Source organism: Oryx dammah, unplaced genomic scaffold (assembly GCF_014754425.2).
Source record: "Oryx dammah isolate SB20612 unplaced genomic scaffold, SCBI_Odam_1.1 HiC_scaffold_29, whole genome shotgun sequence".
Taxonomy (NCBI): Eukaryota; Metazoa; Chordata; class Mammalia; order Artiodactyla; family Bovidae; genus Oryx; species Oryx dammah.
In genome coordinates this window covers 75,552,164-75,577,651 of record NW_024070213.1, presented here as the reverse complement: position 1 = coordinate 75,577,651, position 25,488 = coordinate 75,552,164, and the positions used below count along the sequence as shown (strand labels likewise).

General features: G+C 37.8%; 1 protein-coding gene and 1 long non-coding RNA gene across 19 annotated transcripts in view; both read left to right on the top strand.

Annotated features, from left to right (window-relative positions):
* Positions 1-25,488, top strand: part of KIF21A (kinesin family member 21A) — a 195,145-nt gene that overhangs the window by 68,765 nt on the left and 100,892 nt on the right. The window lies entirely within an intron of this gene.
* On the top strand, positions 6,832-11,062 carry LOC120857753. The gene is made up of 3 exons (XR_005719731.1): positions 6,832-7,069; positions 9,204-9,207; positions 11,052-11,062. It is a non-coding gene; the product is annotated as an uncharacterized LOC120857753 (long non-coding RNA).

Here is a 25,488-nt window from a genome sequence, read left to right as displayed (position 1 = left end):
TGGCACCACACCATGGAAAATAAGAATCTGTCAGTTACTTTGAGTTTACAGCTAAAATTCCAGTTAGAAGAATCCTTTTTAGTTGTTAATTTGACTTGTGGCTAAATAAAAGCACCGTGGGATACAATTTAAAAACCCGTCTAATAGTATTATGTTAGATTTGTGTGGGTGGCTGCAGGCTGCAGTTGAGGCAGAACTTTGTATGTCATACTCCAAAGCTGAGGAATTTCCTCACTTCACCTAACATTGTGTTAAGTCTATAAGCTCAGTCTACAGCTATTTATATCATTGTGGGCAGTGTTTGCTGTTATTTTTCCCACCACTCAAGTTGGTATGGCCATGAGTAAAAGGCTGGGCTGCCCATGGGCCAGTAGATCCCAAATGTTAATTTGCCTTTTTTTTGAGAACTAGGGAAGATGTACACTTCAGGGTGGTCTACTTGGCAGATTTGCAGGAACCTAAATTTCATTTATTCAGCAAATATTTGAGTGACTGTAATATAGATGGTCCCCAACTTACAGTGATTTGAATGATTTTTCTACTTTATGATGGGGTGAAATCAATATGCAGTCAGCAGAAACTGTACTTTATTTTGATCTTTTCCTGGGCTAATAACATGCAGTAGGGTACACTCTTCTGATGTGAGGCAGTGGCATTGCTGCACAGCTCCCAGTCAACCATTTAATCAGAGGAGGGAGCAGTTGTTATACTTAGAACAATTTTGTTTTTTACTTTCAGTATAGTATTCAATAATTCACATGAGTTTTTCAATAGTTTTCTATAAAATAGGCTTTGTGTTAGATGCTTTTGCCCAACTGTAGGCTAATATAAGGGCTTCCTAAGGTGGCACAGTGGTAAAGAATCTGCCTGCCAGTACAGAAGATGCAAGAGATGTGGATTTGATTCCTGGGTCAGAAAGATCCCCTGGAGTAGGAAATGGTACCCTACTCCAGTATCCTTTCCTGGGAAATCACATGGTCAGAGGAGCCTGATGGTCTTTAGTCACTGGGGTCCCAAAGGAGTCAGACATGACTTAACGACCAAATAACACTGTAATATGTTAGAGATTATTAAGTGCTATGAAAAAGAGTTGGTTAAAGTGGATTAGCAGTGTTGTTGTTTATTTAGTGGCTGAAACGTGTCTGACTCTCTGACTCCAAAGACAGTAGCTAACCCAGATGTCCATGAGATTTTTCCAGGCAAGAATACTGGAGTGGGTTGCCATTTCCTTCTGCAGGGGATCTTCTCGACCTAGGAATGGAACCCACATCTCCTGCATTGATAGGTGGATTCTTTACCACCAAGCCACCAGGGAAGCCTGTTCTGTCTCTATCACTTTGCCTTTTCTAGAAATGTTTAATAAGAGGAATCATAACATATTTAGTCTTTTGAGGCTGAGGTGTTTCACTTGTAATATGTTTTTGAGTTTCATCCATTTTTGTTGCATCTGTTAATAGTTCCTTCCTTTTTATTACAGACTAATAATGTGTTTGCTGGCTATCCTGTACTTTATCTCTTTACAATTTGGTTGGATATTAGGACTGTTCTTAAGTTTTAGGCTATTTTGAATAATCCTGCTGTGTATATTTGTACACGTCTTTGTATGGACATGTGTTTTTGTTTTTGATGGGTAGGTATGTAGGAGTGGAATTACTGGATCTATGGTTAGTGTTTGTTTAATTTTTAAAGGTATTTTCAGTTTTCCAGAGTAGTTTTAATATTTAATATTTCCATGAGCAATATATGAGGATTCCAGTTTTTCCAAATCCTTGTCAACACTTGATATCCTATCTTATTGTTTATATCACAACTCATCCTGTTGGATACATAATGGTATCTGTTTGTGGCTTTAATTTATACTTCCCGAATAACCAAGGAGATGAAGCATCTTTTCATGTGCTTATTGATCATTTGTAGTTCTTTGGAGAAATATCTATTCAGATCCTTGGTCCATTTTTATTTTGGGTTATTTATTTTTGATTTGTAAGAGTTCTTTTTATATTCTGGATATTAGACCCTTATCTGATACATGATTTACAAATATTTTCTCCCTGTCTCAAGGTTGTATTTTCACCTTCTTGGTAATCTTCTCTGATGCAAAATGTTTTAAATTTTGATCAAGTTCACTTTATCTGATTTTTCTTTCTCTACTTATGCCTTTGGTGTTGTATCTAGGACTACACTGTCAAATCTGAGGCTGTGTAGATTTACCTCGATGTGTTTATTATTCATTAATATATATTCCCAAAGGATAAACTTCTAGAAAAGAAAAAAGCCAGATGACTAGTCTATATAAACAGTAGTTCCTACTTTTCAGTTATCTGATATCTCTAGTCTAGGACTGTCTTTCCTTGTCATTGCACCCCTCTGTATCCTGAGTTTGAATTGAAAATTTTTTGCAGAACTCCTCTCAAATTTATTTCTTGCAGTTAACCAACTCTTAGGTTGATTTCAGTAGTTAAAATACATTGGAATTAGATACTTCTCAGACAGCATGTTCTCAACTTTTCAGCTACTAGACTTTTTGTCTCTTGAAAATTCAGCTAACTTTCTATATAGATTGATTTATCTAATGAGGAGAGGTCTTATCCTGTGGTTCCTCTGCTCAGACTTTCCTGCTTCTGTATTTGCTGATATATATTTAGAGATTATGTATACAGACTGAAATCACTTAATATTATTTTTCACCAATATTGTATCAGTAGAGGGTTTCCATGGTGACTCAGATGGTAAAGAAGCTGCCTGCAATACGGAAGAACTGGGTTTGATCCTTGGGTTGGGAAAATCTCTTGGATGAGGGCATGGCAACCCACTCCAGTATTCTTGCCTGGAGGATCCCGTGGACAGAGGTGCCTGGCAGGCTACAGTCCATGGGCTCGCAAAGAGTAAGACACGACTGAGTGACTAAGCACAACACTATCAGTAGATGGTTATTTGATGTGGAGTCATATCATATGATATCATTTGCCAACCTTTCTTTTCATGGTAAGCAGAATAATATCCAACCCCTTCCCCAATCAAATGATTAAGTCTTAATCCCCAGAATTTGTGAATGTTGCATAGCATGGCAAACGGGAATTAAGGCAGTAGATGGGATATTTAGGTTACTAATCAGCTAATCTTAAAATGGGCAGGTTAAACTGTATTATTTGAATGGGCCTAGTGGGTCCTTAAATAGGGAAAAGAGAGACAGAAGAAGTCAGGTGGTGTGATAAGAAGAAATTAACCTCTGCTGCTGGCTTTGAGCATGGAGGAAGATGACAGTGAGTCAATGAATGTGAGTGGCCCTAGAATTTAAAAAGGCCAAGGTAACAGATTCTCCCCTAGAGCCACCAGAATGCCTTGTCCAGTGATATTGATTTTCGATTTTTGAATGATAAAACTATAAGATCATAATTTTTTATGTGCATGAACATGATCTTTTTATTTTTTATTGGAATATAGTTAATTTACAATATTTGTTAGTTTAAGGTGTACAGCACAGTAATTCTGTTTTCTTTCACAGATTATATTTCATACAGGTTATTATAAGAGACTGGGTATATTTCATTGTGTTATGCAGTAAATCTTCTTGTTTATCTATTTTATGTATAGTAGTTTCTATCTGTTAATCCCATATTCCCAATTTGTCCTTTCCCTTCTCCCTTCCCTCTTTGGTAACCATAAAGTTGTTTTCTATGTTTGTGAGTCTATTTAATAGATATATAACTTTATTTTTATTACTTTTTAGATTCCCCATTTAACTGATATCATATAATATTTGTCTTTCTCTAACTGATTTTACTAAGTATTGTATTTTCTAGGTCCATCCATATTGCTGCAAATGGCAAAATTTAATTCCTTTTTATGGCTGAGTAATATTCCAGAGCATGTGTGTGAGTGTGTATCATATCTTCATAAGCATGTAGATTGCTTCCATGTCTTAGTTTTGGAAATTGTGCTGCATTAGCATTGACATGCATTCATCTTTGATCACATGATAGTTCTTTTATTTAATTTTAAATTATGAACATATGATAACACATTTACAGCAGATTTGGAAAATACAGAGCAAACATATAGTTCCACTTTCAGTAGATAAACTAAGATTTTTAGTCAGAGTTTCAATATCAACCTCTAAAAAATTAATAGAATGAATATACAGAGAGGTAGAAAGATTAAGTAGACCTGAAAATCATTGTGAACTAATTCAACATAATTAAGATTTGTACAGTTTTCACACAATAGTAGGAAACAAATTCTATTCAAGTTCCCAAAGACTGTAAACTAGGAGACACTGGGACATATCCAGGGACGTAAAAACAAGGTGCAAAAATTTCATGATCTAAAGGTATTGAAATCATGCAGTCTGTTCTGTTATCACTGTGGAATTGTGTTAGAAATCAATATCAAAAGATATTTGAAAATAACCGACATATTTTCAAGTGCAATGTGACATTTACCAATAGAGATCTTCAACTTAGCCATCAAAAGCCTCAATAAAGTTAGACTGAAAAAAAAGAGGGTGATTTCACAGAAGAAAGAATTTAAATAAGCAATGAGTACCAAACTGAGAAATTAATATTAAAGATACTTTAAACAAAAGCCGGGGATTTGGAAATTAAATGTCCACTATTAAATGATGGGTGTATCTAAGAAGCCATAACAAGGAAAATTAGAAAATAATTGTAATAGAATAAAAGAGAAAAGAATTTACCAGAATTTGTTGCATGCAGCTGAAATTGCTCAGTGCAACTAAACACAATGTGAAGTTCTATGAAAACAAATAACGGACATAGCATAAAACTTTGTGAAATTTGAATAGTTAATAAATAATACTGTTGTTGCTCAGTTGTGTCTGGCTCTAAGTGATCCCATGGACTGAAGCATGCCAGGCTTTCCTGTCCTTCACAATCTCCCAGAATTTACTCAAGCTCATGTCCATTGAGTCAATGATGCCATCCGACTGTCTCATCCTCTGTTGTCCCCTTCTCCTCCTGCCCTCAATCTTTCCCAGCATCAGTCTTTTCCAATGAGTTGGCTCTTCAGATTAGGTGGCCAAAGTATTGGATCTTCAGCATCAGTCCTTCCAATGAATATGCAGCATTGATTTCCTTTAGGATTTACTGGTTTTATATCCTTGCAGTCCAAGACGTATCTCCTTTTTAATATGCTGTCTAGGTTGGTCATAGCTTTTCTTCAAAGGAGCAAGTGTCTTTTGATTTCATGGCCGCAGTCACCATCTGCAGTGAGTTTGGAGCCCAAGAAAATAAAGTCTGTCACTGTTTCCATTGTTTCCCCATCTGTTTGCCATGAAGTGTTGGGACGAGATGCCATGATCTTTGTTTTTTGAATGCTGAGTTTTAGGCCAGATTTCCTACTCTCTTCTTTCACTTTCATCAAGAGGTTCTTTAGTTTCTCTTCAATTTCTTCCATTAGGGTGTTGTCAACTACATATCTGAGATTATTGAGATTTCTCCCCAGAGTGTAGATTCCAGCTTGAGCTTTGTGTAGCCTGGCATTTTCCATGATGTACTCTGCATATAAGTTAAATAAGCAGGGTGACAATTACAGCCTTGATGTACTCCTTTCCCAATTTTGAACCAAGTCTGGTTCTAACTGTTGCTTCTTGACCTGCATACAGGTTCCTCAGGGGCCAGTTAAGGTGGTCTGGTATTCTTATATCTTTAAACATTTTCCAGTTTGTTGTGGTCCACAAAGTCAGAAGCCTTAGCATACTCAGTGAAGCAGATGTTTTTCTGGAATTCTCGTGCTTTTTTGATGATCCAACAGGTGTTGGCAATTTGATCTCTGGTTCCTCTGCCTTTTCTAAATCCAGTTTGAACATCTGGAAGTTCTCAGTTCATGTACTGTTGAAGCCTAGCTTGAAGGATTTTGAGTATTACCTTGCTAGCATGTGAAATGAGTGCAATTGTATGGTACTTTGAGCATTCTTTGGCATTGCCTTTCTTTGGGATTGGAATGAAAACCGATCTTTTCCAGCCCCATGGCCACTGCTGAGTCTTCCAAATTTGCTAGCATATTGAGTGTAGCACTTTGACAGCATCATCTTTTAGGATTTGAAATAGCTCAGCTTAAATTCTATCACCTCCACTAACTTTGTTCATAGTAATGCTTCCTAAAGCCCACTTGATTTCACACCCCAGAATGTCTGACTTTAGATGAGTAATCATAGCATTGTTGTTATCCATGTCATTAAGACCTTTTTTGTACAGTTTTTCTGTGTATTCTTACCACCTCTTCTTAATCTCTTTTGCTTCTGTTAGATTCATACCATTTCTGTCCTTTACTGTGCCCATCTTTGCATAAAATGTTCCCTTGATACTTCTAATTTTCTTGAAGAGATCTCTAGTTTTTCTCATTTTCTTATTTTCCTCTATTTCTTTGCATTGTTCACTTAAGGCTTTATTATTTCTCCTTGTTATTCTTTGAAACTCTGCATTTGGATGAGTATGTCTTTCATTTTCTCCTTTGTCTTTTGCTTCTTTTCTTTTCTCAGCTGTTTGTAAGCCTCCTCTGGCAGTCATTTTGGTTATTGCTTTTTTTTTCTTTGGGATAGTTTTGGTCACTTGTTAATTAATTTTCTGTTTTTTTTTTTTTTTTTTTTTTTTTTTTACAATTAACTATTTCTTTATATTCTCAGAATTGGATTAGAAATTTCAACCCTCACTTAATTTTTTTCCTTTAAATCATGAAGGTAATAAATTTTTTAGTTTCTCTAACAGTAACACTAAGTGTGAAAATACATGGAAGTATATCAAATTTTTTAGTGAATATAAATTAGAAATGTAGCATTCTATTCATACTAACTCAAACAGGTGGAATCAAAATGTCATAAAGTTTTTTAGCTAGGCAAAAATTTATAAATTTTCTTACTAATATATATATATGCATATATACATAGAATAGCTTTTCTGCAGGTTTGATAAAAGTTTTAATAGGGACAACAACAACAAAACAACAAAAAGAGATGGAGAAGTTGAAAAACATATAGTAAATGAAATGGGAGTACTGATTATGAAATAGAAAAAATGAAACAAGCTAGATAAAACTTTAAGATAATCATGTAGTTCCATTTTTTTAAACATGGCTGTTCATTAGAAACATAACTGGAATTGTAGCAATATCTGGGCATTTCTACTTTTCAAAAAATTCCAAGATAATTCTGTTTTGCATCTGTATTTTAAATAGTGATTACAATTTTTTAAACTAAATGATAGTTTTAATTAAATAATAGAGTTATATTATTTTCCATTAATCATTCATGATAGAATGGTATTTAGTGAATAATAATTACATAATCACAGTACTATATAATGTTTATCAGTTTTCACAATCAATAGCCAGGAAAAAAATTAAAGATAATTACAATTGCAAGCCATAATGGAAACATAGTTAACCAATTACATACAATTTGGGGGGTTCAGTAGAGACGCTGTGAGTGGAAGTGCAAACCTGCAGATGTTCTAATCCATGCAGCCAGTCTATGTATTTTGGTTGGTGCATTTAGTTCATTATAGTTAAGGTAATTATTGATATGTATGATCCTGTTCAGACTCAAATTGAAGAAAATAGGGAAAACCGCAAGACCATTCAGGTATGACCTCAATCAAATCCCTTATGATTATACAGTGAAAGTGAGAAATAGATGTAAGGGACTAGATCTGATAGATAGAGTGCCTGATGAACTATGGACTGAGGTTCGTGACACTGTACAGGAGACAGGGATCAAGACCATCCCCGTGGAAAAGAAATGCAAACAAGCAAAATGGCTGTATGGGGAGGCCTTACAAATAGCTGTGAAAAGAAGAGAAATGAAAAGCAAAGGAGAAAAGGAAAGATATAAGCATCTGAATGCAGAGTTCCAAAGAATAGCAAGAAGAGATAAGAAAGCCTTCTTCAGCAATCAATGCAAAGAAATAGAGGAAAACAACAGAATGGGAAAGACTAGAGATGTCTTCAAGAAAATTAGAGCTACCAAGGGAACATTAAATGCAAAGATGGGCTTGATAAAGGACAGAAATGGTATGGACCTAACAGAAGCAGAAGATATTCAGAAGAGGTGGCAAGAATACACAGAAGAACTGTACAAAAAGGATCTTCACGACCCAGGTAATCATGATGATGTGATCACTAATCTAGAGCCAGACATCTTAGAATGTGAAATCAAGTGGGCCTTAGAAAGCATCACTATGAACAAAGCTAGTGGAGGTGATGGAATTTCAGTTGAGCTGTTTCAAATCCTGAAAGATGATGCTGTGAAAGTGCTGCACTCAATATGCCAGCAAATTTGGAAAACTCAGCAGTGGCCACAGCACTGGAAAAGGTCAGTTTTCATTCCAATCCCAAAGAAAGGTAATGCCAAAGAATGCTCAAACTACCGCACAGTTGCACTCATCTCACATGCTAGTAAAGTAATGCTCAAAATTCCCCAAGCCAGGCTTCAGCAATATGTGAACCGTGAACTGCCTGATGTTCAAGCTGGTTTTAGAAAAGGCATAGGAACCAGAGATCAAATTGCCAACATCCGCTAGATCATGGAAAAAGCAAGAGAGTTCCAGGAAAACCTCTATTTCTGCTTTATTGACTACGCCAAAGCCTTTGACTGTGTGGATCACAATAAACTGTGGGAAATTCTGAAAGAGATGGGAATACCAGACCACCTGACCTGCCACTTGAGAAATCTGTATGGAGGTCAGGAAGCAACAGTTAGAACTGGACATGGAACAACAGACTGGTTCCAAATAGGAAAAGGAGTACGTCAAGGCTGTATATTGTCACCCTGCTTATTTAACTTCTATGCAGAGTACTCATGAGAAACGCTGGACTGGAAGAAACACAAGCTGGAATCAAGATTGCCAGGAGAAATATCAATAACCTCAGATATGCAGATGACACCACCCTTATGGCAGAAAGTGAAGAGGAGCTAAAATGCCTCTTGAAAAAAGTGAAAGAGAAGAGCGAAAAAGTTGTCTTAAAGCTCAACATTCAGAAAACGAAGATCATGGCAACCGGTCCCATCACTTCATGGCAAATAGATGGGGAAACAGTGGAAACAGTGTCAGACTATTTTGGAGGGCTCCAAAATCACTGCAAATGATGATTGCAGCCATGAAATTAAAAGACGCTTACTCCTTGGAAGGAAAGTTATGACCAACCTAGATAGTATATTCAAAAGCAGAGACATTACTTTGCCGACTAAGGTCCGTCTAGTCAAGGCTATGGTTTTTCCTGTGGTCATGTATGGATGTGAGAGTTGGACTGTGAAGAAGGCTGAGCATCAAAGAATTGATGCTTTTGAACTGTGGTGTTGGAGAAGACTCTTGAGAATCCCTTGGACTGCAAGGAGATCCAACCAGTCCATTCTGAAAGAGATCAACCCTGGGATTTCTTTGGAAGGAATGATGCTAAAGCTGAAGCTCCAGTACTTTGGCCACCTCATGCGAAGAGTTGACTCATTGGAAAAGACTGTGATGCTGGGAGGGATTGGGAGCAGGAGGAGAAGGGGACGACCGAAGATGAGATGGCTGGATGGCCTCACTGACTCAATGGACGTGAGTCTGAGTGAACTCTGGGAGATGGTGATGGACAGGGAGGCCTGGCGTGCTGCGATTCATGGGGTCGCAAAGAGTCGGACACAACTGAGTGGCTGAATATAACATACATGATTCTGTTATCATTTTTTTATTTGTTTTCTATATCTCTTTTCCTTCTCTGTGTTTCCTGCCTAGAGAATTACTTAAGTATTTATTGTAAAGCTCGTTTGGTGGTGCTAAATTCTCCTAACTTTTGCTTGTCTGGATAGCTTTTGATTTCTCCATCAAATCTGAATGAGAATCTTACTGGGTAGAAGATTCTTGACTACCTTCTTCACTCTCATCACTTTAAATATATCATGCCATTCCCTGCTGGCTTGTAGAGTTTCTGTTGAGAAATCAGCTGATAACCTTATGGGAATTCCCTTATATATTATTTGTTGTTTTTCAGTTTTTGCTTTTAATATTTTATCTTTAATTTTCATCGTTTTGTTTATTGTGTGTCTTGGTGTTTTCCTCTTTGGGTTTATGCTGCTTGGGACTCTCAGTGGTTTTCTTCGCTATGTTAGGGAACTTTTCAGCTATTATCTCATTAAATATTTTCTCAGGTCCTTTCTCTCTGTTCTCCTTCTGGGCCTCTATAATGTGAATGCTGGTGTGTTTAATATTGTCCCAAAGGTCTCTTCATTTTTCTTTTCATTCTTTTTTCTAAATTCTGTTCTGTGGCAGTGATTTCCACTGTTCTGTCCTCCAGATCACTTTTCTGTTCTTTTGAATCAGTTAATCTTCTAGTTTCCTTCTAGTGTATTATTCATTTCTGTTTGTTTGTTCTTTAGTTCTTCTAGATCTTTGGTAAACGTTTCTTGTATCTTCTGCATTCTTTTCTGAGATACTGAATCAACTTCACTGTCATTATTCCAAATTCTTATTCTGAAAGATTATCTTCACTTCACTTAGTTGTTTTTCTGGGGTTTTATATTGTCCCTTCATCTGGGACATAATTCTCTGCTCTGTCATCCTGATTAACTTTCTGTAATGTAGCTTTTTTTCTAGCCACTGTGGAATTACCATTCTTCTTACTTCTGTCTGCCCTCTGGAAGATGAGGCTAAAAGGCTTGTATAAACCTCCTAAGGGGATAGGACTGCTGGTAGGAAAATCTAGGTCTTGTTCTGGTAGGCAGAGCTGTGCTCAGTAAAACTTTAACCCAATTTTCCACTGAAGGGCTAGCTTGTGCTCCTTCCTACTAGTTGTTTGGCCTGAGTTGACCCAGCCCTGGGGGCTGCGGGCTCTATGGTAGCATTAATGATGACCTCCAAGAGGATTTATGCCAAGGGGCCCATTCTAGGACTGATGCTGCCAATGTCTCAATCCCCATGGTGAGCTGTTGGCAACGCACACCTCCATAGGAGAACCTCCAACACTAGTAGGTAGGTCTGATTCCTTCTCCTGTAGGGTCACTGCTTCTTTCCCCTGGGTCTTGGCACACTCAAGATTTTGTTTGTGCCCTCCAATAGTGTCGTTTCTATTTCACCCAGTCCTGTGTAAGTCCTGTAACCAAATCTCACTGGATTTCAAAGTCAGATTCCTTGAGGATTCCCAGTCTGTTTGTCACATCCTCAGGCTGGGAAACCTGATGTGAGGTTCAGAACCTTCACAACTATGGGAGAACTTCTTTGGTATTATTGTTCTCCAGATCGTGTGTTGCCCACCCTCTGGGTATGCAATTTGATTTTATCATGTTTGTGCCTCTCCTTCCATCTTGTTGCAGCTTCTTCTTTGTCTTTGGACTTTGGGTATCTTTTTTTGGTGGTTTCCAGCATCCTGCTGTTAATAATTGTTCAATATCTAGTTGCAGTTTATTGCTCTTGCAGGAGGGGATGAGCAATAGTTCTATTTTTACTTTTTTTGGGGAAATTCCCAAGTATATGAGAGTTGTCCTTTTCATCATAGGGGACTGGAATGCAAAAAGTAGGAAGTCAAGAAATACCTGGAGTAACAGGTAAATTTGGTCTTGGAGTCCAAAATGAAGCAGGCAAAGGCTAATAGAGTTTTCGTTAAGAGAATGCACTAGTCATAGCAAACATCCTCTCAGCAACACAAGAGACGATTCTACACATGGATATCACCAGATGGTCAATACTGAAATCAGATTGACTATATTCTTTGCGGCCAAAGATGGAGAAGCTCTATACAGTCAGCAAAAACAAGACCGGGAGCTGACTGTGGCTCAGATCATGAACTCCTTATTGCCAAATTCAGAGAAAGTAGGGAAACCCAAAGTAGGCGTTCAGTTCAGTTCAGTTCAATCGCTCAGTCGTCTCTGACTCTTCGCGACCCCATGAATTGCAGCACGCCAGGCCCCCTGTCCATCACCAACTCCTGGAGTTCACTCAGACTCACGTCCATCGAGTCCGTGATGCCATCCAGCCATCTCATCCTCTGTTGTCCCCTTCTCCTCCTGCCCCTAATCCCTCCCAGCATCACAGTCTTTTCCAATGAGTCAGCTCTTCGCATGAGGTGGCCAAAGTACTGGAGCTTCAGTTTTAGCATCATTCCTTCCAAATAAATCCTAGGGTTGATCTCCTTCAGAATGGACTGGTTGGATCTCCTTTCCAAGGGATTCTCAAGAGTCTTCTCCAACACCACAGTTCAAAAGCATCAATTCTTTGGCACTCAGCTTTCTTCACAGTCCAACTCTCACATCCATACATGACCACTAGAAAAACCATGGCCTTGACTAGACGGACCTTAGTCGGCAAAGTAATGTCTCTGCATTTGAATATGCTATCTAGGTTGCTCATAACTTTTCTTCCAAGGAGTAAGCGTCTTTTAATTTCATGGCTGCAGTCACCATCTGCAGTGATTTTGGAGCCCCAAAAAATAAAGTCTGACACTGTTTCCACTGTTTCCCCATCTATTTCCCATGAAGTGATGGGACCGGATGCCATGATCTTCGTTTTCTGAATGTTGAGCTTTAAGACAACTTTTTCACTCTCCACTTTCACTTTCATCAAGAGGCTTTTTAGCTCCTCTTCACTTTCTGCCATAAGGGTGGTATCATCTGCATATCTGAGGTTATTGATATTTCTCCTGGCAATCTTGATTCCAGCTTGTGTTTCTTCCAGTCCAGCGTTTCTCATGATATACTCTGTATAGAAGTTAAATAAGCAGGGTGACAATATACAGCCTTGACGTACTCCTTTTCCTATTTGGAACCAGTCTGTTGTTCCATGTCCTGTTCTAACTGTTGCTTCCTGACGTGCATACAGATTTCTCAAGTGGCAAGTCAGGTGGTCTGGAATTCCCATCTCTTTCAGAATTTTCCACGGTTCATTGTGATCCACACAGTCAAAGACTTTGGCATAGTCAATAAAGCAGAAATAGATGTTTTTCTGGAACTCTCTTGCTTTTTCCATGATCTAGCAGATGTTGGCAATTTGATCTCTGGTTCCTCTGCCTTTTCTAAAACCAGCTTGAACATCAGGAAGTCATGGTTCACATAGTGTTGAAGCCACGCTTGGAGAATTTTGAGCATTACTTTACCAGCATGTGAGATGAGTGCAATTGTGCGTTAGTTTGAGCATTCTTTGGCATTGCCTTTCTTTGGGATTGGAATGAAAACTGACTTTTCCAGTCCTGTGGCCACTGCTGAGTTTTCCAAATTTGCTGGCATATTGAGTGAAGCACTTTCACAGCATCATCTTTCAGGATTTGGTATAGCTCAACTAGAATTCCATCACCTCCACTAGCTTTGTTCATAGTAATGCTTTCTAAGGCCCACTTGACTTCACATTCCAGGATGTCTGACTCTAGATGAGTGATCACACCATCGTGATTATCCAGGTCATGAAGATCTTTTTTTTACAGTTCTTCTGTGTTTTCTTGCCACCTCTTCTTAATATCTTCTGCTTCTGTTAGGTCCAGACCATTTCTGTCCTTTATCAAGCCCATCTTTGCATGAAATGTTCCCTTGGGGTCTCTAATTTTCTTGAAGACATCTCTAGTCTTTCCCATTCTGTTGTTTTCCTCTATTTCTTTGCATTGATTGCTGAAGAAGGCTTTCTTATCTCTTCTTGCTATTCTTTGGAACTCTGCATTCAGATGCTTATCTTTCCTTTTCTGCTTTTCTCCTTTGCTTTTCGTTTCTCTTCTTTTCACAGCTATTTGTAAGGCCTCCCCAGACAGCCATTTTGCTTTTTGCATTTCTTTTCCATGGGGTGGTCTTGATCCCCGTCTCTTGTACAATGTCACAAACCTCCATCCATAGTTCATCAGGCACTCTATTATCAGGTCTAGTCCCTTAAATCTATTTCTTACTTCCACTGTATAATCATAAGGGATTTGATTTAGGTCATACCTAAGTGGTCTGGTGTGACCTAAATCAAATCCTTTGTGATTGTACAGTGTAAGTGACAAATAGATTCAAGGGATTAAATCTGATATACAGAGTGCCTGAAGAACTATGGACAGAGGTTCATAACATTGTACAGGAGGCCATGATCAAAACCATCCCCAAGAAAAAAGAAATGCAAAATGGCAAAATGGTTGTCTGAGGAGGCCTTACAAATAGCTGAGAAAAGAGGAGAAGCAAATGGCAAAGGAGAAAAGGAAAGATATACCCATCTGAATGGAGATTTCCAAAGAATTCCAAGGAGAGATAAGAAGGCCTTCATAAGTTAACAATGCCAAGAAATAGAGGAAAACAGTAGACTGGGAAAGACTGGAAATCTCTTCAAGAAAATTAGATTCCAAGGGAACATTTCATGCGAAGATGGGCCCAATAGAGGACAGAAGTGGTATGGATCTAATAGAAGCAAAGGATATTAAAAAGAGATGCTGCTACTGCTATTGCTGCTGCTAACTCGCTTCAGTTGTGTCTGACTCTGTGTGACCCCATAGACGGCAGCCCACCAGGCTCCCCCATCCCTGGGATTCTCCAGGCAAGAACACTGGACTGGGTTGCCATTTCCTTCTCCAATGCATGAAAGTGAAAAGTGAATGTGAAGTCACTCAGTCATGTCCGACTCTTCGCGACCCCATGGACTGTAGCCTACCAGGCTTCCCTGTTCATGGGATTTTCCAGGCAAGAGCACTGGAGTGGGGTGCCATTGCTTTCTCCAAAAAAGAGGTGGCAAGGAAAAAAAGAGTGTGAAGTCACTCAGTCGTGTCCAACTCGTTGCAATCCCAAGGATTGTAGCCTGCCAGGCTCCTCCATCCATGGGATTTTACAGGCAAGAAAATGGAGTGGGTTGCCATTTCCTTCTCCAGGATACACAGAAGGACTGTAAAGTAACAATCTTAGTGACCCAGATAACCACAATGGTGTTATCACTCACCCAGAGCCAGACATCCTGGAGTGTGAAGTCAAGTGGGCCTTAGGAAGTATCACTACAAACAAGGTTAGTGGAGGTGATGAAATTCCAGCTGACCTATTTCAAATCCTAAAAGATGCTGCTGTGAAAGTGTTGCAGTCAATATACCAGCCACTATGGAAAACTCAGCAGTGGCCACAGGACTGCAAAAGGTCAGTTTCATCCCAATCTCAAAGAAAGGCAATTCCAAACAATGTTCAAACTACCACACAACTGCATTCTTCTCACACTCTAGCAAAGTAACTTCTCAAAATTCTCCAAGCCATGCTTCAACAGTACATGAACCAAGAACTTCCAGATGTTCAACCTGGATTTAGAAAAGGCAGAGGAACCAGAGATCAAATTGTCAACATCCATTGGATCATAGAAAAAGCAAGAGACTTCCAGAAAACCATCTACTTCTGCTTCATTGACTATGCTAACGCCTCTCACTGTGTGGATCACAACAAAGTTTGGAAAATTCTTAAAGAGATGTGAATACAAGGCCACCTTATCTGCTCCTGAGGAATCTGTATGCAGGTTAAGAAACAACAGTTAGAACCAGACATGGAACAATGAAATGGTTCAAAACTGGGAAGAGTATGTTAAGGCTGTATATTGTCACCCTGTCATTATTTAGCTTATATGCAGTGTGAAATACCATGCTCGATGAAGCACAAGCTGGAATCATGACTGCTGAGAGAAACATCAATAATCTCAGATATGCTGATGACACCACTGTTATAGCATAATGTGAAGAGGAAGTATAGAGCCTCTTGATGAAGGGGAAAAAGGAGAGTTAAAAGGTTGGCTTAAAACTCAACATTCAAAACATGAAGATCATGGCATCCAGTCCAGTCCCTTCATGGACATTAGATGGGAAACAATAGGAACAGTGAAGGATTTTATTTTTAAGGGCTGTACATGGTGACTGCATCCATGAAATTAAATGACATTTGCTCCTTTGAAGAGAAGCTATGACAAACCTAAACAGCATATTAAAAAGCAGAGACATTATTTTGCTAACAAAGGTCCGTATATTCAAAGCTATGCTTTTTCAGTCATGTATGGATATGACAGTTGTACCATAAAGAAGCCTGAGCACCAAATGGATGCTTTTTAGTGTTGCAGAAGACTCTTGAGAGTTCCTTGGATTGCAAGGAGATCAAACCAGTCAATCCCGAAGAAAATCAATCCTGAATATTCATTGGAAGGACTGATGCTGAAGCTGAAGCTCCAGTATTTTGGCCACCTCATGGGAAGCACAGAATGATTAGAAAAGACCCTGATGCTGGGGAAGATTGAAGGCAGGAGGAGAATGGATTGACAGAGGATGAAATGGTTGGATGGTATTACTGACTCAATCGACATGAGTTTGAGCAAGCTACAAGAGACAGTGAGGGATTGGGAAGCCAGGCATGCTGCAGTCCATGGGGTCGTGGAGTCAGACATGGCTGACTGACTGAACAATAGCAAAGGAAATTCCACACTTTTTCCATAGTGGTTACATAATTTTACCTTGCCACCAGCATTCTCTCCAGCACTTATTATTCGTAACTTTTTGATGATAGACCATTCTGACTGTTGTGAAGTAATTTGTGGTTCTGACTTACATTTATCTAGTAATAATGATATTGAGCATCTATTCATATTCTTATTAGCCATCTGTATGACTTCTTTTGTAATATATCTAGTCAAAAGTTCTCCCCATTTTTTGTTTGTTTTTGGTATTAGTTCTATAAGCTCTTTGAATATTTTTTATATTAACCACTTGTTTATTCCATCATTTGCAAATATTTTATCCCATTACATAAGTTAAATGTTTATTCCTTATTTCCTTTGTTGTGTAAAAGTTTTTAAGGTTGATTAGGTCCCATTTGTTTATTTTGCTTTTATTTCTTTTGCCTTATGAGACTGATTTAAGAAAAATATTGCTACTCTTTATGTCAAAGATGGCTTTCCATATGTTCTTTTCTAGAATTAGGTCTTTAAACCATTTTGCATTTATTGTTGTATTTCATTATTTTATACATAGCTCTCTAAATTTCTCAGCATCACTTATGGAGGAGACTTTTTTCCATTGTATATTCTTACCTCTTTTTTCATAGATTATTTGATCATAGGTATGTGGACTTCTTTCTGGGCTCTTGTCTCTATTCTGTTGGTCTATGTGTCTGTTCTTGTGCCAGTACCACACTGTTTTGATTACTATAGTTTTATACTATAATCTTGAGTTCTGGTAGTATTATAGTCCAGCTTTGTTCTGTTTTCTCAGGGTTGCTTTGACAGTTCTGGGTCTTTAGTTATTCCATACCAACTTTAGGATTATGTTTTTCTAGTTGTGTGGAAAATGCTATGGGTATTTTGATAGGAATTGCATTACATCTATAAATTGCCTTGAATAGTATGGCCATTTTAACCATATTCCAGGCAAGGAGCATGGGGTATGTTTTCAGTTTTTGTTGTCTGTCGGAGTCTAGCTCTAGCAGCCAGGGAATCAGCCTGAAGGGATGAGTGGTGTTGGTGAACAATGATGTAGCATCTGACTCGAGGTCCGGGACTACATGTTTATTTTAAGCATCAGGTCTTCTTTTATACTTCGACAAAAGCATTAGGTCAGAGGTTTGACATTTTCAGTTCCCCCTCACCCAGATTTATTGTCTCATTGTTGCCCTTTAAACAGAGTTCCTGTTTCAGGGATTCTTTCAGAATTGTGTTTACTTGTGATTACGTTGTAACTCATGTTTATGTCTGGGCTGCATACCACATTTCTCAGTTTATTTTTTATCTTTTTAAATCCTCCTTGCCCCTCGTATCTTAAGCTCACTATCTCTTAAAAAGGCTTTTAAATATTTTTAATTATTTTTAAACCCTAAACTCAGCAAACTTTCTTTGCCATAAACAATTCCCTCACAAACAGGTCTCAGATAACAATCCTTCCCGTGGCCTTAAGCTGTGGCCTATGTGCTCATCCTGGAACATTCTTTGTAAAGATCCTTGAACAAATGTCAATGGTTACTTTATAGATTATTTTCTGGGCACAACTGCAGAAGGCTTCATGTTTTTTCGTGTCTCTCTCAAGAACAATAAGCACCTTAACATTCTTTCCAGCCAACTCAACCGAAGAAAGGAAAGAACAAGTCAGAATCACAGGACCTAACTCCTTCATCCCAGGACCGTGCCTGTGGGATGAGGAGGGGTGTTGGGGCCGTGCCTCCATTTTGTCAATAATGCCTAACATGGCTCCTGACAGTTATCTTCAATTTCCTTTATCAATATAACTTATAGGATATAGTTCTTTCACCTCCTTTTGTAAATTTATTCCTAGTTATTTTAATTATTTCTATTTTGCTGAAATTTTAAACTTATTTTTTACGTTCTGATATTTAATTGTTAATGTATAGAAACACTGCAGATTTCTGTATATTAATCTTGCTATTTTGCTGAACTCATTTATTCATTCTAATAGTTTTTGTGTATAGACTTTAAGATTTTCTATATAAAGTGTCCTGTCATCTACAAGTAGTCACAGATTTACTTCTCTTCCAATTTGGATATATTTTATTTTTCTTGTCTGAGTACTGTGGTCATTCTAGTACTGTGTCAAATAGAAGTGGTTTGAGTGGCCATCCTTGTCTTGTTCCTGAATTTAGTGTGAAGGCTTTCAGCTTTTCACCACTGAGAGTAATGTTTGCTGTGTGTTTCTTGTAAATGGTGTTTGTCATATTGAGATATGTTCCCCCGTCCCTGTTTTGAGGAGACTTTTTAAAATAAATGAGTATTGAGTTTTGTCAAATGCAGTTTCTACATATATTGAGAAAATCATGTGGTATTTTTTTCTTTCCTTTTGTTAATGTGGTGTCTCACATGGGTTGATTCGCATATTTAGAACCATCTTTGTGACTCTGGAATAAATTCAGCATGATCATAATGTGTGATGCTTTTTATGTATTGTTGGATAACTTTTGGTAATATTTTGTTGAGGGTTTTTGCATCTATAATCATCAAAGATATTGGTTTGTAATTTTCTATTTTGTATTGTCTTGGTCTGTTGTTTACATCAGAATCATGCAGGGCTCCTCAAATTAAGGGTGTGTTCCCTTGGGTGTGTTCCCTTATTTCATTCTCTGTGATAATTTGAAAAAGACAACTTTATCCTTGTAAATGTGTTGAGGCTTGTGTTATGACCTAGGATGTAGTCTCTACTAGAGAATGTTCTGTGTGAGCTTGAAAACAATATGTATTTTCCTTTTTGGGAGGTGTAGTGTCCTGTAGGTACCAAGTAAGTCCAGCTGGTCTGTTGTGTCATTTCAGACCTCTGCTGCCTTATGATTTTCTGTCTGGGTGATATGTCCATTAACGTCACTGGGATGGTAAAGTTTCCTTCTATTATTGTATTATTGTCAGTGTCTCTTTATGTTAGTGTTTGTTTTACATATTTGGGTGCTCCTGTATTGGATGTATATATGTTAATGAATGCAATACCTACTTTTTGTATTGATTCCTTTATTATTATTATATAATGCCCTTCATTGTCTTTCTTTAAGGCCTATGTTTTAAAGTATATTTTATCTGATATAGGTATTGCTACCCCCACTTTCTTGTCAATGTCTATTTGCATGAAATATCTTTTTCCATCCTCTCACTTCCAGTGTTGTGTGTGTCTTTCACCCTGAGATGAGTCTCTTATAGGCAACATATTACAGGATCTTTTATTTTTCCATCCAATTTGCCACCCTATGTCTTTTGATCAGAGCATTTAGTCCATTGACAATAAAGTAATTATTGATAGGTATGTACTTATTGCCATTTCTCTTGTTTTCCAGTTGATTTTTCCAGTTCTCCTTTCTTTCTTTTTTCTTTTTGTTTTTTCTTTTGCAGTTTGATGATTTTCTTTTGTAGTATATTTGAGTTCCTTTCTTTTGTTTTTTGTGAATCTGTTGTAGGTTTTATTTACTGTTACCATGGAGGTTCATGTCTACTGGCCCATAACTATATCTACTTGCTTCAAACTGATAATCATTCAAGTTCAAACAAATTCTAAAAGAGCTTCATTTCACCCCTCCCCCACATTTTGTAATTTTGATGTCTTGGTTTTTTTTTACTGTCTATTGTAGTTATAGTTGCTTTTATATTTTTTTATTTTCTAATCTGTGTACTGACTTATATGATCTTTAATCCTTGCCATATATTTGCCTTTCTTAATGAGATTTCCCATTTCCTATAGATTCTTGCTTCTTTTCCATTTAGAGAAAACCCTTCAACGTTTCTTTTAGGGTAGGTTTACTATTGCTGAATTCTTTTTGTTATTGCTTGTCTGAAAAATCCTTTCTCTCTCTTATTCTAAATGATAATCCTCCTGGGTAGATTATCCTAGATTGCATTTTTTCTTTTTTAGGATTTTGAATATATCATGCCACTGCCATGTGGCCTGCAAATTTTCTGCAGAGAAATCTGCTGTTAGCTTGGTTCTTTTGTAAATGGTTCTTTTTTTTTTTTTTCTTGCTGCCTTTAGAATCTTCTCTTTAACTTTTGCCAGTTTAATTATGATAATTTTTGGTGTGGGTTTGTTTGGTTTTATCTTGTTTACGACCTTTTGTGCTTTGTATACTTAAATCTGTTTCTATCTTTGGTTTTGAGGAGTTTTCAGCTAAAATTTCTTCAAATTCATTTTTGTCTCCTTCTCTCTTCTCCTTCCTGAACCCTTATGTATTTATTGGGATTTTTATATTATCCCATAGATTTTGTACACTTGTTTCATTTTTCTTCATTTATCTTTCTGTCTGTGGCTCTGAAAAATGGCAAGCTAATAATTTATTTATATCTGATTGTTTGCAAATTGGTTTGCCAATAACAGTTATGGAGATTGCTTGGATAGAACCACAGGTTGTTCCTTTAAAGTGAAGTGAAGTTGCTCAGTCGAGTCCAACTCTTTGCAACCCCATGGACTGTAGCATACAAGACTCCTCCATCCATGGGCTTTTCCAGGCAAGGGTACTGGAGCAGGTTGCCATTTCCTTCTCCAGAGGATCTTCCCAAATCAGGAATTGAACCCGGCTCTCCCACATTGCAGGCAGATGCTTTACTATGTGAGCTACCAGGGAAGCCTTATTCCTTTAAAGACCTTGTTAAAGAAAATGAAGTTGAATTAGCTAAAGCTCAACAGATTCTGTCCTTAACAAAGGCAGGTAGACAAAAACTGGGACATTTGATATGATGATGACATTTGTATTGCATGCTTTGCTGAATTTACAGAATTGGCTTAGTAAAAGTGCTATTTGACTACCTCTGAAGGCAATGGCACCCCACTCCAGTACTCCTGCCTGAAAAATCCCATGGACGGAGGAGCCTGGTGGGCTGCAGTCCATGGGGTCGCTAAGAGTCGGACACGACTGAGCGAATTCACTTTCACTTTTCACTTTCATGCGTTGGAGAAGGAAATGGCAGCCTACTCCAGTGTTCTTGCCTGGAGAATCCCAGGGACGGCAGAGCCTGGTGGGCTGCCTGCCGTCTACGGGGTCACACAGAGTCGGACACGACTGAAGTGACTTAGCAGCAGCAGAGCTTTGATTAGCATCTGAATAGTGAAATGAAAATGATGAAACCACACATTCAGTATGAGAGGAAAAAGAGGGCTAAAGGATTTCCTGCAGTTTGGTTTAGCATTGCAGATTCTCAACTTCTGGAATACACCTGGACTCATCTGAACACTGAACAGTGTTAGTCACTCAGTTCTGTCCGACTGTTTGCAACCCCATGGACTGTAGCTTGCCAGGCTCGTCTATCCATGGAATTCTCCATGCAAGAACACTGGAGTGGGTAGCCATTCCTTCTTCAGGGGATCTTCGCAACCCAGGGATCAAACCCTGGTCTCCTGCACTGCAGGTGGATTCTTTAGTACCTGAGCCACCAAAGCAGCTGACTGACTACTATACTGAATCCAAGCTGTCATGTCTGTACTGCTGTGCTGAACTCAGTATTATATACAAGTTAAAAACTTAACCTCTTTTCTTATATTCCCTTGTTTTCCAGTGATAAAGTTACATGGTATATTGTGAAGACTAAGTGAGATTATATGAAATAACTTGAAAATCCATTATAGTTCTAGGCATATTGTAAATGTTCAACCTGTATTAATTCCTTTTCTCCTTACTCTACTCTATGCACAGTGGTAGTTAAACTGCTATTCCTTCCCTCTTGTTCCTTTTTGGAAAATGTAAAAAAGATGCCTCCATTAGTTTAACGCTGTTTATTTTACCCTGATTTCCTAGACAACAGAGCTGAGGCAAAGCCTTGTAGCATGCTGATGCTTTGCCAGGAGTACAGTCTGAGGGTAACAAAACTGAGGGGGAAATTAAGCAAAGCTTTGAAAATGGGATAGTACATATAAAGTATATATATTGAATTGAAAACATAAGCATGTGTTTAAAGATGTCTCTGGATAAGCTGTGTGGAAACACTCACTTTACAGTAGTCTTTTGGAGGGAGAAAGTGGAATAATTTATCTGCCTCTTCTTTCTCTCTCTTGTCATTTATTGATCTGTATTTGCCTCCTGTCCTCCTGGGTTCTTCCTCTCAGCCCTTTCGGCAACTGTTGGGAAGCCAGATCCTACAACCTATGGAGCAGTTCATCTTTTGAGTCTATAAGCAGTGGTAGGGGCCAGGGCCTCTGAGTTTTGTCAGACCATGTCTGGTTCCATGCTGCTGCAGTTCCAGGGTAGCACCAGGAGCCCAGCCCTCTTTCCAGGTAAGGCTGTGATAGGTAAAAGTATTAGGAGATGATGCTAGTGCAGCTGAAACGTCTGCAGAAAATCAAAAACAGAGTTTAGTACATAGCAGGTTCTTTATTGCTATTTATTTCTGAAACATTTTCTTTTGAAATTATAATCCTTGCATATATAATATCTAGTATAGTTCCTTTATAGTGTATATTTTCTCATGATCTGAATTTTATTTTATGTTCTTTACCAATGAGAACCAGCCCAACAGATGGTGGTGCATTGTTCCTTGAGTATGATTACACTGTGCTGCAATTGGTTTTAGCTAATGAGAACACCAGCTGCCTTCTTGAGCTGAGGGAACTGTGCCAAGTGTCATGCACTTTACTTTGGCTGAACACTGCCATTTATTTCACTATCTGGCAAATACAAATGATTGATAAAAGGTGTATAAGTGCTGAGCTTTCCACAAAGAAACAATGGAATAACTGTTGGATTGGAATGCAAGTATTCAGTGAGATTCTTCAAAGAAATGCTGAGCAAAACTAGGGTAACCTTCTTTATGTACAACAAAATGTACATCACTGCAAACTGAGAGGACCAGCCAACAGTTGTATGAACAGAAACCGGGAGAAATGATGGTAGAGGCATGCTGTGGGTGCAGGCACAAAATATTATATGTAAAGTGACTGGCATATAGAGTGAACATGATAAATATTATCTCCATCAATATTGTTAATCATCTCACTAAATGCTTACAAATTGTTTTCCCCTTCTTTAAGACAACCAGTCAGTTATTTATTGAATAACTTTCATAAAAATGTAGGAGGAATTAACTGAATACTATACTGAATAAAGGTTGTACCATGGGTGGATTACACAGCTTGGAGAGAGTTCATTTTTTGCTATTTTGAATTGTTTCCAGTCTTCCCTCTCTCATCCATCTAAGAACCTGTACGACGGAAAGCATAGTTCTAAATGGGAGAAGAGAGACACAACAAGATAAGCGAGAGATATTACAGTTTTTAACATCCCCTAAAGCATAATTTGCCCTGGAGAAGAAAATGGCAACCCACTCCAATCCACTCCCATGCCTGGGAAATCCCATGAACCATGGAGCCTGGCTGGCTATAGTCCATGGAGTTTCAGAGAATCAGACACAACTTAGCAACTAAACAGCAGCAGCAAAGCATATTTTGAAAAGTATAATTTGAGTGGAAATTTGTGTGGGATAAAGACAGATATACCACATGAAGGTAAGATGTGTGGTGGGGGTAGGTAGAATAAGGGAAGAAGAAAGTGTTAAGTCTTCAAATCCTAGACTACATGACATCCCACAAGATCTAGTGACAGAGGGATAGGCTGCATGGTGGAAACCACTTATAAATCTTTACAACATATAATCATCAATTGAAATGGTATTAAATTATTTAAGCTTCTGTGAATTTCTAATTTAAAGGCTTTTCATCTTTGTAAAAGTAGATAGCTCAGAAAAAGTGCCTTGTACTTCAAGAAAGTAGTGGTAAGGATGTGCCAGGAGTCATTTGCTCATAGAAGGAGGTTGGTCAGTCTCCCAGTACCCCCAGAATCTCGGCATGCCCTAAAGGCTAATAGAAGATACCCAATTATGGTAAATGTGTCTGCCCTAAAGTTCTTTCATAGTTTAAATACTTATTGGCTTATTATTTGTCTTATAAGGGTTCTGTTCAGGGGCTATGGCAAGCAGATCCAGTGAAAATAGATCTGTGAGGAGCATATATTTTAGTTGCCAATTAGGGCAGCCAGCTAGTGCACCATGAAACATAGTATCTGTCAATTTATATCACATGTTGCTCTTTTGAAAGCTGTGTTATAGATGATACAGTATTTTTTTATTGTTATATAACACTCAAATGCACAAATTAAATTTCTATATTTAAAAGATATAAGAAAAGCATAATTTGTGCTGTGACACATAAACACATATGTTATTTTCCTAACTATTTTTCTTTGTTTCTGGACTTTTAGGCAATATGAATATGTATATAAGCTTTTATTGAATACATATTGTGACTATATATAAGTAAATAATAAGCTAATAATAAATTTATATTATAGATATTTTTATTTTAAAGTTATTTTTTTAATTGAGGAGATGAACTGATGAAAAATTTCCATTCTAATGACTCTAAAACGTGTGTGCTAATACAAAAATTATATATTAAGAATTGTCACCTTGACAAGTTATTTCCTAAATTTTATAATTCAGGACATTCTTATTGTGCTTACCAATTTCTGTTATAGAATGTATTTCATTTCAGTGAGATTTTAGACTGTTTAGTTTTCTTAAATTTGTAAAGCTTGGTAATTTATCACTGTATTTTAGTCACTATTATTATTTTGTAGCAAATGGTTTTAGAAAATACAGAATTACCATAGTGATAGCTTAAAGTGAACAATGTCAGATTCGTGTTCTCTGAAGAAGAAGATTTAGCTTCAGGACCAGGGACCAAGCTTGATCATTCAGAGCATTTGTGTGGCAGAAGTTTTATTACAGTGGAAAAGAACAGGGAAAGCTTCTGAAATAGACAGAGAGGGGACAGAGAGTGCACCACTCACTAGTCTTATCAAGCATTATATACTTTTACCAGACCCACTCCCACAACATACATCTTAAATCTTAAATTAACAAGATTAGAATTAACAATAGAAAGGTCTTACTAGACACACTCCTACAACATACATCTTAATATAACAAGATTTGTCAGAAGTTTCTTGTTAAGAAGAGGAAACATGTCCTTGAGCAAGATACATTGTTACTATTTAATCATTAGTACAGAGCTAAAGAAAAAACACCCTTGAGCAAGACAGTTGTTTTGTTGAGTAATTGTTAGCTCTGGGCT